The sequence below is a fragment of the Balaenoptera borealis genome (assembly GCF_965194805.1).
Source record: "Balaenoptera borealis genome assembly, chromosome: 14".
Taxonomy (NCBI): domain Eukaryota; kingdom Metazoa; phylum Chordata; class Mammalia; order Artiodactyla; family Balaenopteridae; genus Balaenoptera; species Balaenoptera borealis.
In genome coordinates this window covers 67,785,568-67,798,240 of record NC_138875.1, presented here as the reverse complement: position 1 = coordinate 67,798,240, position 12,673 = coordinate 67,785,568, and the positions used below count along the sequence as shown (strand labels likewise).

Below are 12,673 nucleotides of genomic sequence, written 5' to 3'. Positions count from 1 at the left end.
AGTGTGACCCAGGGACCCACCAAGTCCCCATCATGGGAGCCACTCCCCATCATCCCTCTGCCCACAAACCCCCACGTGCCACTTCAAGCCACAGGCCAGATGGATTCTAGAGAGCTCAAAAGGTACGCCTCTCTATCTCACCCTTTAAGAATTACTAGGGATCTCCAGGCTGTGCCGCGGAGGAGCAAGAAATACTACCAAGCTCGGCCAGAAACCTAATGAGAAACCGAACATGGCCAGACAGAAGTTTAACAAGAAATACTGGCCCGGGCTCCTGAGAAGAACAGCGGGCACGGCGGCCGAGCAGGTGGCCTGCCATCTCCCCCCACCCCGCGAATCGATCGTGCGCAAGGCTACCTAGTGCGGGGAAGTAGATAAAGGCAAGATATACAACAGGAGGGGCCCAGGGCTGATGAAAGGGGAAGAGAAGGCAGCTTAAATCAAGGGGCAAGTGCTGCGAGAGAGGGGAGATAACAGGATTTGTGTTTATTGTTAACAAGGAGAATCGGCTGAGGTGCTGGGGCCGTGAGATGGGTGCGCACTCGGAGAGGAGGGCGGGGAGGGGCCAGAGGGAGAGAGCCTGGTGCCCCCAGTGAATCACAGAAGCTCTGGGGGGCAGGCAGGGAACCCGAGCCAGAAACAAGTGCCTGAAAGGGCAAAATCCCTCCTGGTCCATTTGGTTATGTCCATAACTGCCTTTCACCTTCTGCCCTTTGTTTCCACACTTTGCTGGGCATCTAAAAGATATCCACACTTTTAGAGCACTCTAAAAGATATCCACAACTGCCACCTCCACCCACCATGGGCTCCATCAGGATAGAATTCAAAGCCCACATTGGAACCATACACACAACAGCAAATGCTTACTGGGAACTTCCTCTGTGCCTGTGGCTGAGCGAAGAGCCTCCCATGTCTTATTCCAGCCAACATTCACTCCAAGACTGAGGCCCTGGGGTTGTTCCCATTGTACAGAGGAGGAAACTGAGGCTCACAGAGGCTAAGGAACTGACCCAACGCCATAGAGTGGCACTGGAATTCCAGCCCAGGCAGTCTGGCTCCAGAGGCCACCTGGATTCTAGACTGACTCGGTTGCCATCCCTATTATCCACATCTAAAGGGAGATTGTGGGGCTGCATCACATCCTCTCGGTGTCTCTGTGGCAGACGGTTCCATGCACACTGGCCGTGTCCCATCTCAAGGACAAGCCAGGGAATCGCTCCACTGTTTTGCCAATGGGTCTTCCCCAAACTGCAGAAACAGCTCAGCTCTCCAGCAGGTGCAGCCAGGAAGCAGGGGGAGTTCCCCCTCCACCGGGGGGTGGGGTGGACAGGCGTTGGGGGGTGAATGCTGCCCCAGTCCCTCAGAGGGACATTTCTGAGGCATTCTCAGCACACCTCCTCGGAGGGTGTCTCACAGGGTGGAGCCCTGTTGCCCGGAGAGACACCAGCTCCCTACAGCCAGCCATGCTAGCTCCTCCTCCTTCCCACTTCCCCGCCCCCTCGCTCCTGCTTCCTGCACCTCCTTCCAACGAGACCTCAGCGTCCAAACCCTCATCTTGGGCTCTGCTTTGTGAGGGGAACCCAGACTGAGACAGGACTCCATCTACCTTAAATACATGACAATACAACAGCAGGACTGGCTAAGCCAAGACATAGGTTGAGGAGGTATATAAGGAAGGGTATTCCCCTTAATCTCTTATTCTTCCGCAGCCCAGAAAATAAGAACTTTGGCCAATACCTTTTCCCCACCCAGAGAAGTGCTGGGGGAAATACTTCTTTCTTTTCACTCTTGACTTTTCGCCCAACCTGCTGGTGACAGCTTGGCTTCCGAGAGCCACAATGTCTAATGGGTGGCACTGTCCATCCTCCAAAGCAAGAAACCACCCCCATGGTCAACGGGTCACTCTTGCTCACTTGGGCAGCCTGGGCCGCAGCTCCGGGGGCTCACCCTGACTTCCTGGTGTCCATGTAGGCAGCCCCCTAAGGCGCATCTTCATGGGCAGAGGCCTGGCATCCTCAGCTTCTCAGCTGGGACACAGTGATAAATCCCGTGTAGGGGTGAGTGGTGGGAATGAACCCTCTGAAATGTAAAGAAAGAACTTTGAAACAGGAAAGAGGGTTTTCCTAGCCTGGGAACTCCTGCAGAGTTTCCATCAAGGCCCCAGAAGGCTACATCATAGATCTTGTGACTCATGGTGACAACGGTCAGCTCTCATGGTTGGGACAATAGACAGGGGTCTGAGTTGAGGCTGAATCCCCCTCCCCAGAGCTCTTCTGCCCCTTGGCCTCCCTCCACCCACTGTCAATGCCTCCCTGCTCCCCCATTCTGCCCAGGAAGGTGACCTCAGTCTGCACTTGGCCACTGTGGTGTCTGCACCAAGCGGGGAAGTACATGGAAGGGCAGGTTCTTGGTCCAGTGGGGACAGTTGCCCACACACAGCTGCAGGCCCCCTGTGCCCTTGGGCCTCCAACCAATGTATCAAACACTTCAGCTTAGCTTTCACCACTGTGCCTCCATCAGTTATTGCACGCACATGCATGTTCCTACCAAGTCCTCCCAGAAGGAGACGAAAGAAAAGGCTCTTCTCCCCTGCAATGACCAAGGCACAGATCTCTCCCTGCATTAGAAAACAAAGTTCAGAGAGCCAGATTTGAGAAGATGTGAAATTGAGAACCATCTTAGGAACACACGATCTCGTTATTCAGCGCCATGTGGAGGCTCGTACAAGTCGTTAACATTTATAACTATTAACAACTTGTCTTGAAAGTACACAGAGAGCAAAAGGGTCTTGAAAAATTCTTAAGACTTTAGAAATGGTTGCCACATCCTGTAAAAAATAACTTCCGAAGAAAATCATGGCATTTGGATTGATGACCTTACCTGATGGTGGACTGCCCTTGGAATGATGTCGCAATGCACATCTGTGTGTTCCCGACAGAAAAACAAACCAGAGGTGGGTCATTGGTGCTTTTCTCTTCTCCCTCCAGATTGATGGAGGGGAAGGTCTGTGACTCCCATAGATTCTTTATCTCCAACAAAAAGACGAGGAGTCTAGTTCTGTAAAGAAATGATTTTGATTTGGTGATTAGGGAAGGTAATCTCTTGAGAAGGTGGCAAAAATGCTGAAGAACTGAGACCCAAGGTTAAGACGTCCCGCCGTCAAGGGCAGGAAGCAGAGCATTCTAGGCAGAGGCGATATCACATGCAAAGGCCCTGGGCAGGCGTGAGTTTGGCGTATGTGAGACACCCAAGGGAGTCAGTAGAACCGGAACAGAGAGCAAGTAGGTGGAGAGTCCTCTCCACCCAAGGGTTTCTGGAGCGTGTATTTTAGTCTTCTGGTGATGGGAGCCAATAAAACTTTTCAAGCAGGGGAATGAGCTTTCAAAAAGCTGGAAGATCAGGATTTAAGATCTGTCCCTGTTGGTGTTAACATCTCCTTCTGCTGCTCAGTGGAGGCGTAACTGCAAAGCTTTGACCCCATCACCAGGTTGTAGCTTAGCACAGATGAATTTGCTTTTAAACCTCTCATAAAATCGCCTGTACTCTGTAAATAATCCGATTCCCTTGGTCCAACAGAATCAGAAAGGAAAAAATGTTTAAAGCCAAAAATAAAATTTTTGTTTTACTTGCTCACACCCGAGAGACAGAGTTCAGAACTAGACTTCCTGGTCTGAGCCTGAGAGGCATGCTGTCTGCTGCCAGCACAGAGTGGGAAAAAGAGAAAAGGTGTTCAGAGTTGGTTGTCTACAGGGGGACTTCACTGTTTGCTGAAACTGTCAAAGAAATCACCCATATTTGGCAACTGTAATGCTGTTTGGGTAATGCCTGACACTCTGGGGGCCTGTGTTCCCCCACCCTCCAAAGCCCAGTTTGCCCTTACATGCCCAGCTAAGTGGATAACATGAAAAAGCCCAATGACATCAAGTGTTGGCAGGGATGTGGAGGAACTGGAGTGCTCATTTATTATGGGTGGGAATACAAAATGCTATAGTCATTTTGGAAACCATTTAGCAATTTCTTAAAAAGTTAAATATATACTTGTCATGTGACCAATTAATCCCACTCCAAGAAATTTATCTAAAAGAAATGAAAACATAGATTCTCAAAAAAGTCTTGTGCAAGAACGTTCATAGCAGCTTGTATTCATGATAGGCAAAACCCGGAAATACCTCAGGTACCTGTCCATCCACAGGAGAATAAATAAACACACTATGATATATTCATATTCTACTGCAATAGAAAAGAAATGAGCTATTGACACATGCTACAGCATGGATACATCTCAGAAGCATTCTGCTGAGTGAGGGAAGCCAAATGCAAAAGGGCACTTACTGTATGACTCCATTTACAAGTGCTAGAATAGAAAAAACTAACCTATAGTGATAGAAATCAGATAAGGGGTTGCTTCTGGGGTTGGAGGGGTTGCCTGAGAAAGGCACAAGCGAATTTTCTGGGGTGGTGGACATGCTCTCTCTCGATGGGTATGTGGGTTACACAAGTGTATGCCTCTATCAAATTGATCTAACTATATGCTTAAAGATCAAGATTTCACTAAATGTAAAATACATCTCATTTTTAAAGACGTAAAGATAAATAAAATTCACTTACTTTTGGCAGTCTTCTCTACCTCCTCCAAACTAGATTAGGGGGTCTTCTTGGCCTGGAAGCTCCCAGAAGCAGACCCAGAGATGAATATTTGCACGCAGGTGATTTGTTTGGTAGGAGAGAAGAGAAGTGAGACAGGGAAGGGATATGTTATCAAGCAGGTTACCACCGCGGGCAACAGGGCTCAATCCTGTCACTCAAATGACACAGGGTGTCACCCAGAGGGGAGGGAGCTAGGGTATCTATACACCAGCTTCTATTATTCATTGGTTGGGGTGTAATTCACCAGCTCTTTTAGCTGACCAGAGCATGGGTAGCGCAGGTCCAATGGCCAGAGAGAGCCTCTCCCCACCCCAGGGAAAGAAATGCAGGGCAAGGGACTGTGGGCAGGGCTCCAACAACGTCTGCTGCATGCCTCGTCTTGTTTGCTCCCATAGCCTCCTGCATGCATATTTATCCCACAGTAGTAGAAAGAATGATTAAAAGCTCAGGTGATGGAATGAGGCAGACTTGACTTCAAATTCCAGCTCTGTCACTTTCTACATGACAACTTGAGCAAATGGTTGTTCTTCTATAAAACAGGGGTCTTGCATTGTTGAGGGGATTCAATGAGTTCTTCCCTGTTCCGTGCTCACCACAGCACCAGGCACATCATAGGAACTCCAATAAACAATAACAGCAATGAGGAGTATTGTTACTATCTCATTCATTCTGTTTGCCCCCAAAAGTCCGAATTAATGTTTTTCCAATTTCTCTCTTCAATTATTTTTAAGATTTAATTGTTGAAAGAGAATAATGTACATAGTTCAAAATCCAAAAGATATTAAAGAATCAACTGTGAAAAGTCTCCCTCCTTTTACAGTAGCCACCCAGGGGCCCTCATCACAAGTAACCAAGATGATCAGCATATTTGGGTATATTTCCCAAAGATATTTTCATACAGCATTCTAACATATATTTTGGGCTTGCTTCTGTTTTTCTATGGCTGAATCCAGTACAGGATGGAGTTTGATTTGGCATAACTAATATATGCATTTTTAGCTTTCTATTTTGAAATAATTTTATTTATTTATTTATTTATTTATTTATTTATTTTTTATTTATTTATTTATTTATTTATTTATTTATTTTTGAAATATACATGAAGCTTCATTTTTGTTTGGGGTTCTTTACTTCCCATTCTGAAAAGTTACTTCTGAGGAACTGAAACCCCAGAAGGTAACCACAACAAAAACATATTAAGTGGTTTTTTTTTTTTTTTTTTTTTGAAAATGATGATTCAAAGGCAGACTTGTAGACTTGTATCTCTTCAAGAGATAGAAGGCAAATGCAGCCCCTGAAGGGAATTGTTCTAATTATTGCCTAAAAAAGTAAAGTTATACAACTACATTCAAGGACATAAGGCAAAGCACTACTTTAAAACTAGAGTGGCTGAACAGTTAGGTGAAAAACATAGCTGAAATAGGAAAGGGAGATGGACTTAAGAATAATTTGAATTGAGACAATAATCCATCAGTCCTAGATGCTTCTGTTAACTGAATATCTTGAATCACATTGTTTCCTTTTTTACCTTCCACAATGTCTTCACTGAAATCTCAAAGCAGCATTCTCACAGAACTAAATAAAATTATCATTTTGTTAGGATTCAAAATTTCAATCCAGTAGCCATCAGGATCTTGATAAATGCCAAGCCTTTCATTTTACCATCATCAGGTTTCTTCACAAACTTGACTCCCAGTTCTTCACATCTTATACAAGCACCGTGAACATCGGGAACAGCAATTCCAATGTGACCAAATCCCCGAGGGTCTGAATTGCCACTGTGGTAACCCTGCATCTCATCATCTTCAGTGCCCCAATTGTGTGTCAGTTCAAGCATAGCTTTTCTGGAGAATGCCCATGCTACTCTTTCCTCTTTATCTTTTGGGATGTCATTTTTATCCTCATAAGCCAAGGAATAGAGTGAAAATTTCATAGTGGGAAAATCTAATTTTTGGAGTAGTGTCATTCCAAGAATTCTAGGATAAAAATCCAGTGACTACTTAGGATCCTTAATTCACAGCATGATCTCCTGCAAGAGAAAATCCTTGGTGCTGGGGTCCGGGTCGGAGCAGCAGCCAAGGGCGGCCTCGTCGGTGGGTCTGCTGGACGTGGGCTGCAGCTCTGCCATGGCTGCGCCTCTGTATCGCGGACGACGGTCCCCGGGGACGCAGCAGCCACCCACACTCTGCAGGCCGCGAAGCTCCCTTTTCTGAAATCATTTTAGATTTACAGAAGAGCTGCAAAGATAAAACAGAGAGTTCTGGTATATCCTTCACCCAGCACCCCCCAGTGTTAATATCGTACATGACCATGGTACACTGATCAAAACTAAGAACCTGACATGGGTGCCGTACTATTAACTATACTACAGATTTTATTTGGATTTCACCCATTTTTTCACTAAAGCGGATCCACCCCAAGAAAGCATGTTGCATTTAGTTGTCATGTCTCCTAACTCTCCTCCAGTCTGTGACAGTTTCTCACCTTCCCTTGTTTTCGTGATCTTAACACTTGTGAAGGATCCTATGCAGTTATTTTAAATTTAATGAATCTAGGGAGTTCCCTCGTGGCCTAGTGGTTAGGATTCAGCGCTGCCACTGCCGTAGCCCAGGTTCGACCCTTGGTCGGGGATCTGAGATCCTACAAGCCGTGTGGCATGGCCAAAAAAAACAAAATTTAGTGAATCTACATGTCTTGGTGTCCCTGAAGGTCACCAGGACACCTTGATGTTCCACATTTAGAACTGCTAGTGCAGGGAGAGGGCACGGAGCACTTCATTGCTGTCACGGACATGGGAAGGCTAGAAATTCAGATCTCCACCATCACTGTGTGACGCTGGACAAGTAGCACTCTCTCTCTGGGCTTCAGACTCCCCTTCATTACAATAAAGCAGTGAAACCATATTGGCATGTCTGAAATTGTGTAGTCAAAGCAGTCTACAGACTCTAAGACCTCTTAAGAGATCCCAATGTATGTTAGCATACTAGAGGCACTGAAAAGTACTGCAGCAAAGACACCTCCTTTAACGTAGTTTGACCCAGAATTGGTGAAACTATGTATTTGACTGGAGGAGTAAAATTGTTCCTATTCCACCTACCTGCAGAGAAGACCCTTTGGGACATATGGACTTGGTGATACAAAAGACCTGTGAATGGAGCTTCAGTTTGATGGGGATACAGGAGCAAGCACACTGCCCAGAAAAGGCTGACCATGAAGCCGGAACTGGGGGGAAAGTTTGGAAGGAGGGACACAAAGGGTAAGGCTGAGCAAAGAAGAGGAGGCAGACTTCCCCTTGGCTTCCCATCCCTTCAGAGCCAGCCCAGACCCTGGGCATTGAAGGATCCACATAGAGATGTATATGGCACCTCCTAGGAACAAAACTTGGAAATATCCATCAAAATTGGCAATGCCCTTGGCATTGAACTCAGTGATGACACGTCCCAATCCATGCACACCTGAGAACAGAGGTGTTTGTGCAGGCTAATCTCTGCCTCATTGGTTGAGGCTGAAAAAGAAGGGGAAAGCGTAAGTGTGTATTTATGCATGTGTGTGTGTACACCACGTATTACACAGCCCAACTCAAGAAGGATAGTGTGACCCTGGGAATGGTGCTTGTTTCCAGATGGAGGAACTGAGTAATCTGGAGACAGAAGTGGGAGAAACTGACTTTTCACTGGCTACCCCTCTGCACCTTGAGTTTTATACCTACGCTGTATCACTTATTTAGTGAATTAAAATAATAGTTTCTAAAAGAATGAACACATTTTGATTTATCCATACTGTGGAATGCTGTGTTATATGCAGTTGTTTAAAAAAAAGAAAGAAAGAAAGGAAAGAATGAGGAAACTGTTTATGTACTAAAATGGAAATATCTCCAAAATACACATATATAGTGTATCACTCTTGAGTAAAAATGAGGGGTAAAGTAAGAATATAAATATATTCTGGATATATATATATGGAAAGATATAAAAAACTAAGAATCATAGTTATTCATGGGGGAGGGATTGCATAGACGTGGGAGGGAGATTTTTCACTGTCTTCCTTCAAATATATTTATATATTTTACACATAAATACATTTAATATATTTTATTATATATTTTAACAATGGATATATTACTTCCTCAAAATTAAATAAATAAATGTGAACACAGGACGTCTATATGGACTGAGGTATAACAATTTTCCAGATACATTGTTAAATGAAAAAGAAGTGGGAACTCTGCTCAATATTATGTAACAACCTAAATGAGAAAAGAATTTGAACAAGAATAGATACATGTATATGTATAACTGAATCATTTTGCTGTACACCTGAAACTATCACATTATTAATCAACCATACTCCAATATAAAATAAAAAGTAAAAAAAAAAAAAAAAATTACTTGGCAGGCGGCTTGTTAGAAAGGCAGATTTTGAGCCCACCCCCTGAGATGCTGATTCAGAGGGGCCTGCAATTTTAATGAGCCCACCCGGCCTCAGAGATTGAGAGGCAGTGGGGGAACCTCATTTTGAGACATGATGGCCTGATTGGAAAAAAGATCCACACGAGGAAACAAAAGTCAGAGCACTGGGTGCCGGGCTGGAATCTGGTCCAGGGTCCAGCGGGACACAAGGAAAGCAAGGTCAGCTGAACCTGGGATTCTTCACGGAGCAGGTGACACTGGCCCTGAATAGGAATTTCCAAGATGACCCTGAAGAGCAGTTTGCCCCCATAAAGGGTTCTGTTTTCTCCACACCCCCTCCAGCGTTTCACATACAAGTTTTAAGAGTGTCATAGAGACAGGGGCTGGTGGTACCCACACCATACTCTGCACTGGTTACCCTAGAATGTGGGATTCGAGCGGGGCAAAAAGAGCCTTCACTTTCTATTATTTGAAACCTCTTTTAAACAACAAGCATGCATTCTGTTATAATTAAGAGATAAGAAACAATAAAAATAGATAAGTTAGTTGGGGGACGAGGGTGGGGGAAGCTCCACACGGACTACAGTGGAGGAGAAAGGAGCTGCATGCACGTGACCGTGCTTCAGAACTCGCGCCCATAAAGCAAGAAGACAGGACCCAAAGCAGCTGCAGCACATCCCACTGCTAAATCTGTCCACCTTCCTCCCTCCTGCAAGACACAGGTGACCAGACTCAGGAATTACATCCAGGATGTTCAAATTTGTGACCACAAACCCCAATCACTTAGGGTACCAGGAAATTCGGCCAGTGCCACTGTTTATCAAGCATCTCAGACGGAGGAGGGTCAGGAAAGGGAGGAGACATGAGGACTGCAGCCCTGGCCTCCAGGGGCCCACCCAGAAGTGGGTTCACCCAGCAGGGTCTGAACCACTGATCTCCATGGAAGGATGTTGGGGGAAGCGGTATTTCTCCAAGTACATTTGCAAAGGACTTTGGTTAACAGAGGGCTTTGAAACCATCCTCCATGAGATCCTCTCTGCAGCCCCGAATGAAGACCCTCAGTGAACAGACCAAGAAATGGGTTCTTGGAAAAGAAGGAAAAGACTTGCCAAGGTCACAGCTGGAAAGTAGAAGAGGCTGCGTTCAAATTCCGGTCTGTCCACCCCAAAGCCGTGCCATTGACACCACATAGAAGCAGAGATGGGATCCACCAGACCACGGAGAACCCATTCATTTATTCAGCACAAACGGAACCAGTTATTTTGCACCTGCGATGTGCCAGGCCCTGACTCCAAGAGCACAAAGATTCCTTCGCTATTTAACATATTTTACTTAATGCCCACTCTGCTCCAGGAACTGGGCAAGGCGCTGGGGCTACAAAGGAAGACAAACAGGCATGGTCCCTGCTCTCAGGACCTCCGCAAGGGGAGACAGCTGCTTATCCAATCATGAAAGCAATGACTAGTCTATGAAGGAGGGATCCTCAGAGCTGATAATGAGAATTTGACCTAATCCCTGGAGAAGTGAAGCTTGTGCTGAAATCTGAAGGATGAGTGGGCATGATTATGGGAGGAGGGAAAGGAAGAGCAACCATTCAAAGAGAATGGCATGTGTCAAGGCCCTGTGGTAGGAAGCATAAAGGACCCGAAGGCGGCTGGAACAGAGGGAAAGGGCAGTGCGAGGTCACACAGAAGAGGGGGACAATGAAAACCCATGCAGGGATCTGAGGTCAGAGTAAGGATTTGGTCTTCAAAGAGTTGGGAAGCGCTGGGAAGTCTTCAAAGAGTTCTGAGCAGGAACTGACGTGATTAGTTTGTACCCTCAAGGTGGAGGGACATGCCAATGAGAGTAAGAGACATGGAACAGGCAATCACGACCAAATAGAGATATGGATGGCAGGGTAATCCAGGTAGCTGGGCAGTCACCTGATGTAATCTGAGGGGTCAGAGGCTACTGGAGGAGGTGATGCCCTGAATGGGACATTTCTTAAATCTATCACAGAATCCCGGTTTTGAAAGTTTCAAACCAACTCCTTCTAACAGGGATACAGACCCATTTCAGAGATGAGGCCCAAGTACTCCAGGTGACTTTGGCAAAGCCGCAGAGCTCCATGGTGGCAGACCAGAGACCAAAAGCCCTAGGGGGCTCCCAGTCTCTCCTGGCTGGATTAACTTCCTAATTTGTCCATAAGCCTCAGCAAGAGCCATGATGTCACTGAGACCTGATGCGGGCAGAATTCTGGGCTGACCCCAGGGTCTGAGTCTCTAACCCACAAGGTGGGAGGTGAGACAGGAGCTGGACACCCACACTCCTCCCCAGAGAACCCCTTCCTCTTAGCTAGAGAGTTCCCCACAAAGCTGGCTGAGCAGCGCCCCAGGGAGGCATTTAGGTGAGAGGACCCCAAGGAACCTTCACAGTAAATTTCAACGAAGGCTGAGGCTGATGGGAGAAGGGATTATTGGCTCTGCTCTCTGGAGGGAAGTTGATGGAGATTAGTGAGCGAGTGGGCAGCTCAAGGAAAGGGACATTTCTAGCCCCTTTCCTATTAAGCAGAGGACACTCCTGATGCCTGTAGATCCAGGCAGAGCCCTACTGGGAGCAGTGACAATAGCTCCATAAAAATAAATCTATATAGGGCTTCCCTGGTGGTGCAGTGGTTGAGAATCCGCCTGCCAATGCAGGGGACTCGGGTTCGAGCCCTGGTCCGGGAAGATCCCACATGCCGCAGAGCAACTAAGCCCGTGAGCCACAACTACTGAGCCTGCGCTCTAGAGCCCTCGAGCCACAACTACTGAGCCTGCATGCCACAACTACTGAAGCCTGTGCGCACTAGAGCCCTTGCTCCACAATGAGAAGCCACCGCAATGAGGAGCCCGCACACTGCAACAAAGAGTAGCCCCCGCTCACCACAACTAGAGAAAGCCCGCATGCAGCAATGAAGACCCAATGCAGCCAAAAAAAAAAAAAAAAAAAAAAAACCTATATAAAGAACTCTTACAATTCAACCACTAAAAGACAAACAACCCAATTTTTAAAAAATGAGCAAAGGAGCTGAACAGAGATTTCTCCAAAGAAGATATGCAAATGACCAAAAGCACATGAAAAGATGCTCAGAATCAGTAGTCATCAGGGTAACGCAAATCAAAGGCAGTAAGATCCCACTTTGCACCCACATGGATAGCTAGAATCAAAAATATGGATAATAATAAGTGTTGACAAGGATGTGGAGAAATTGGAACACTCATACACTGCTGGTAGAGATATAAAATGGTGTAGCCACTGTGGAAAGCAGTCTGGCACAAGTTAAACATACAGTAACCATATGACCCAACAATTTAACTGCTATTTGTATAGACGTATACCCAAAAGAACTGAAATCAGGTGTTCAGAAAGACACTTGTAAACCAATGTTCATAACAGCATTATTCATTATTCACAATGGCCAAAAGGTAGAAACAACCCAAATATCCATCAATGGATGAATGAATAAGCAAAATGTGGTATGTCCATACAGTGGACTATTATTCAGCCGTAAAAAAGGAATGAAGTCATGATGCATGCTACAATGTGGATGAACATTATGCTGAATGAGAAAATCCAGATACATATTACATGAT

The 12,673-nt window shown here is 45.9% G+C and overlaps 1 pseudogene across 1 annotated transcript; it reads right to left on the bottom strand.

Annotated features, from left to right (window-relative positions):
• Positions 1-764: 764 nt before the first annotated feature.
• On the bottom strand, positions 765-8,906 carry LOC309610671 (lactoylglutathione lyase pseudogene; annotated as a pseudogene). Its single transcript has one exon. The product of its transcript is annotated as a lactoylglutathione lyase pseudogene (transcript).
• Positions 8,907-12,673: the final 3,767 nt, after the last annotated feature.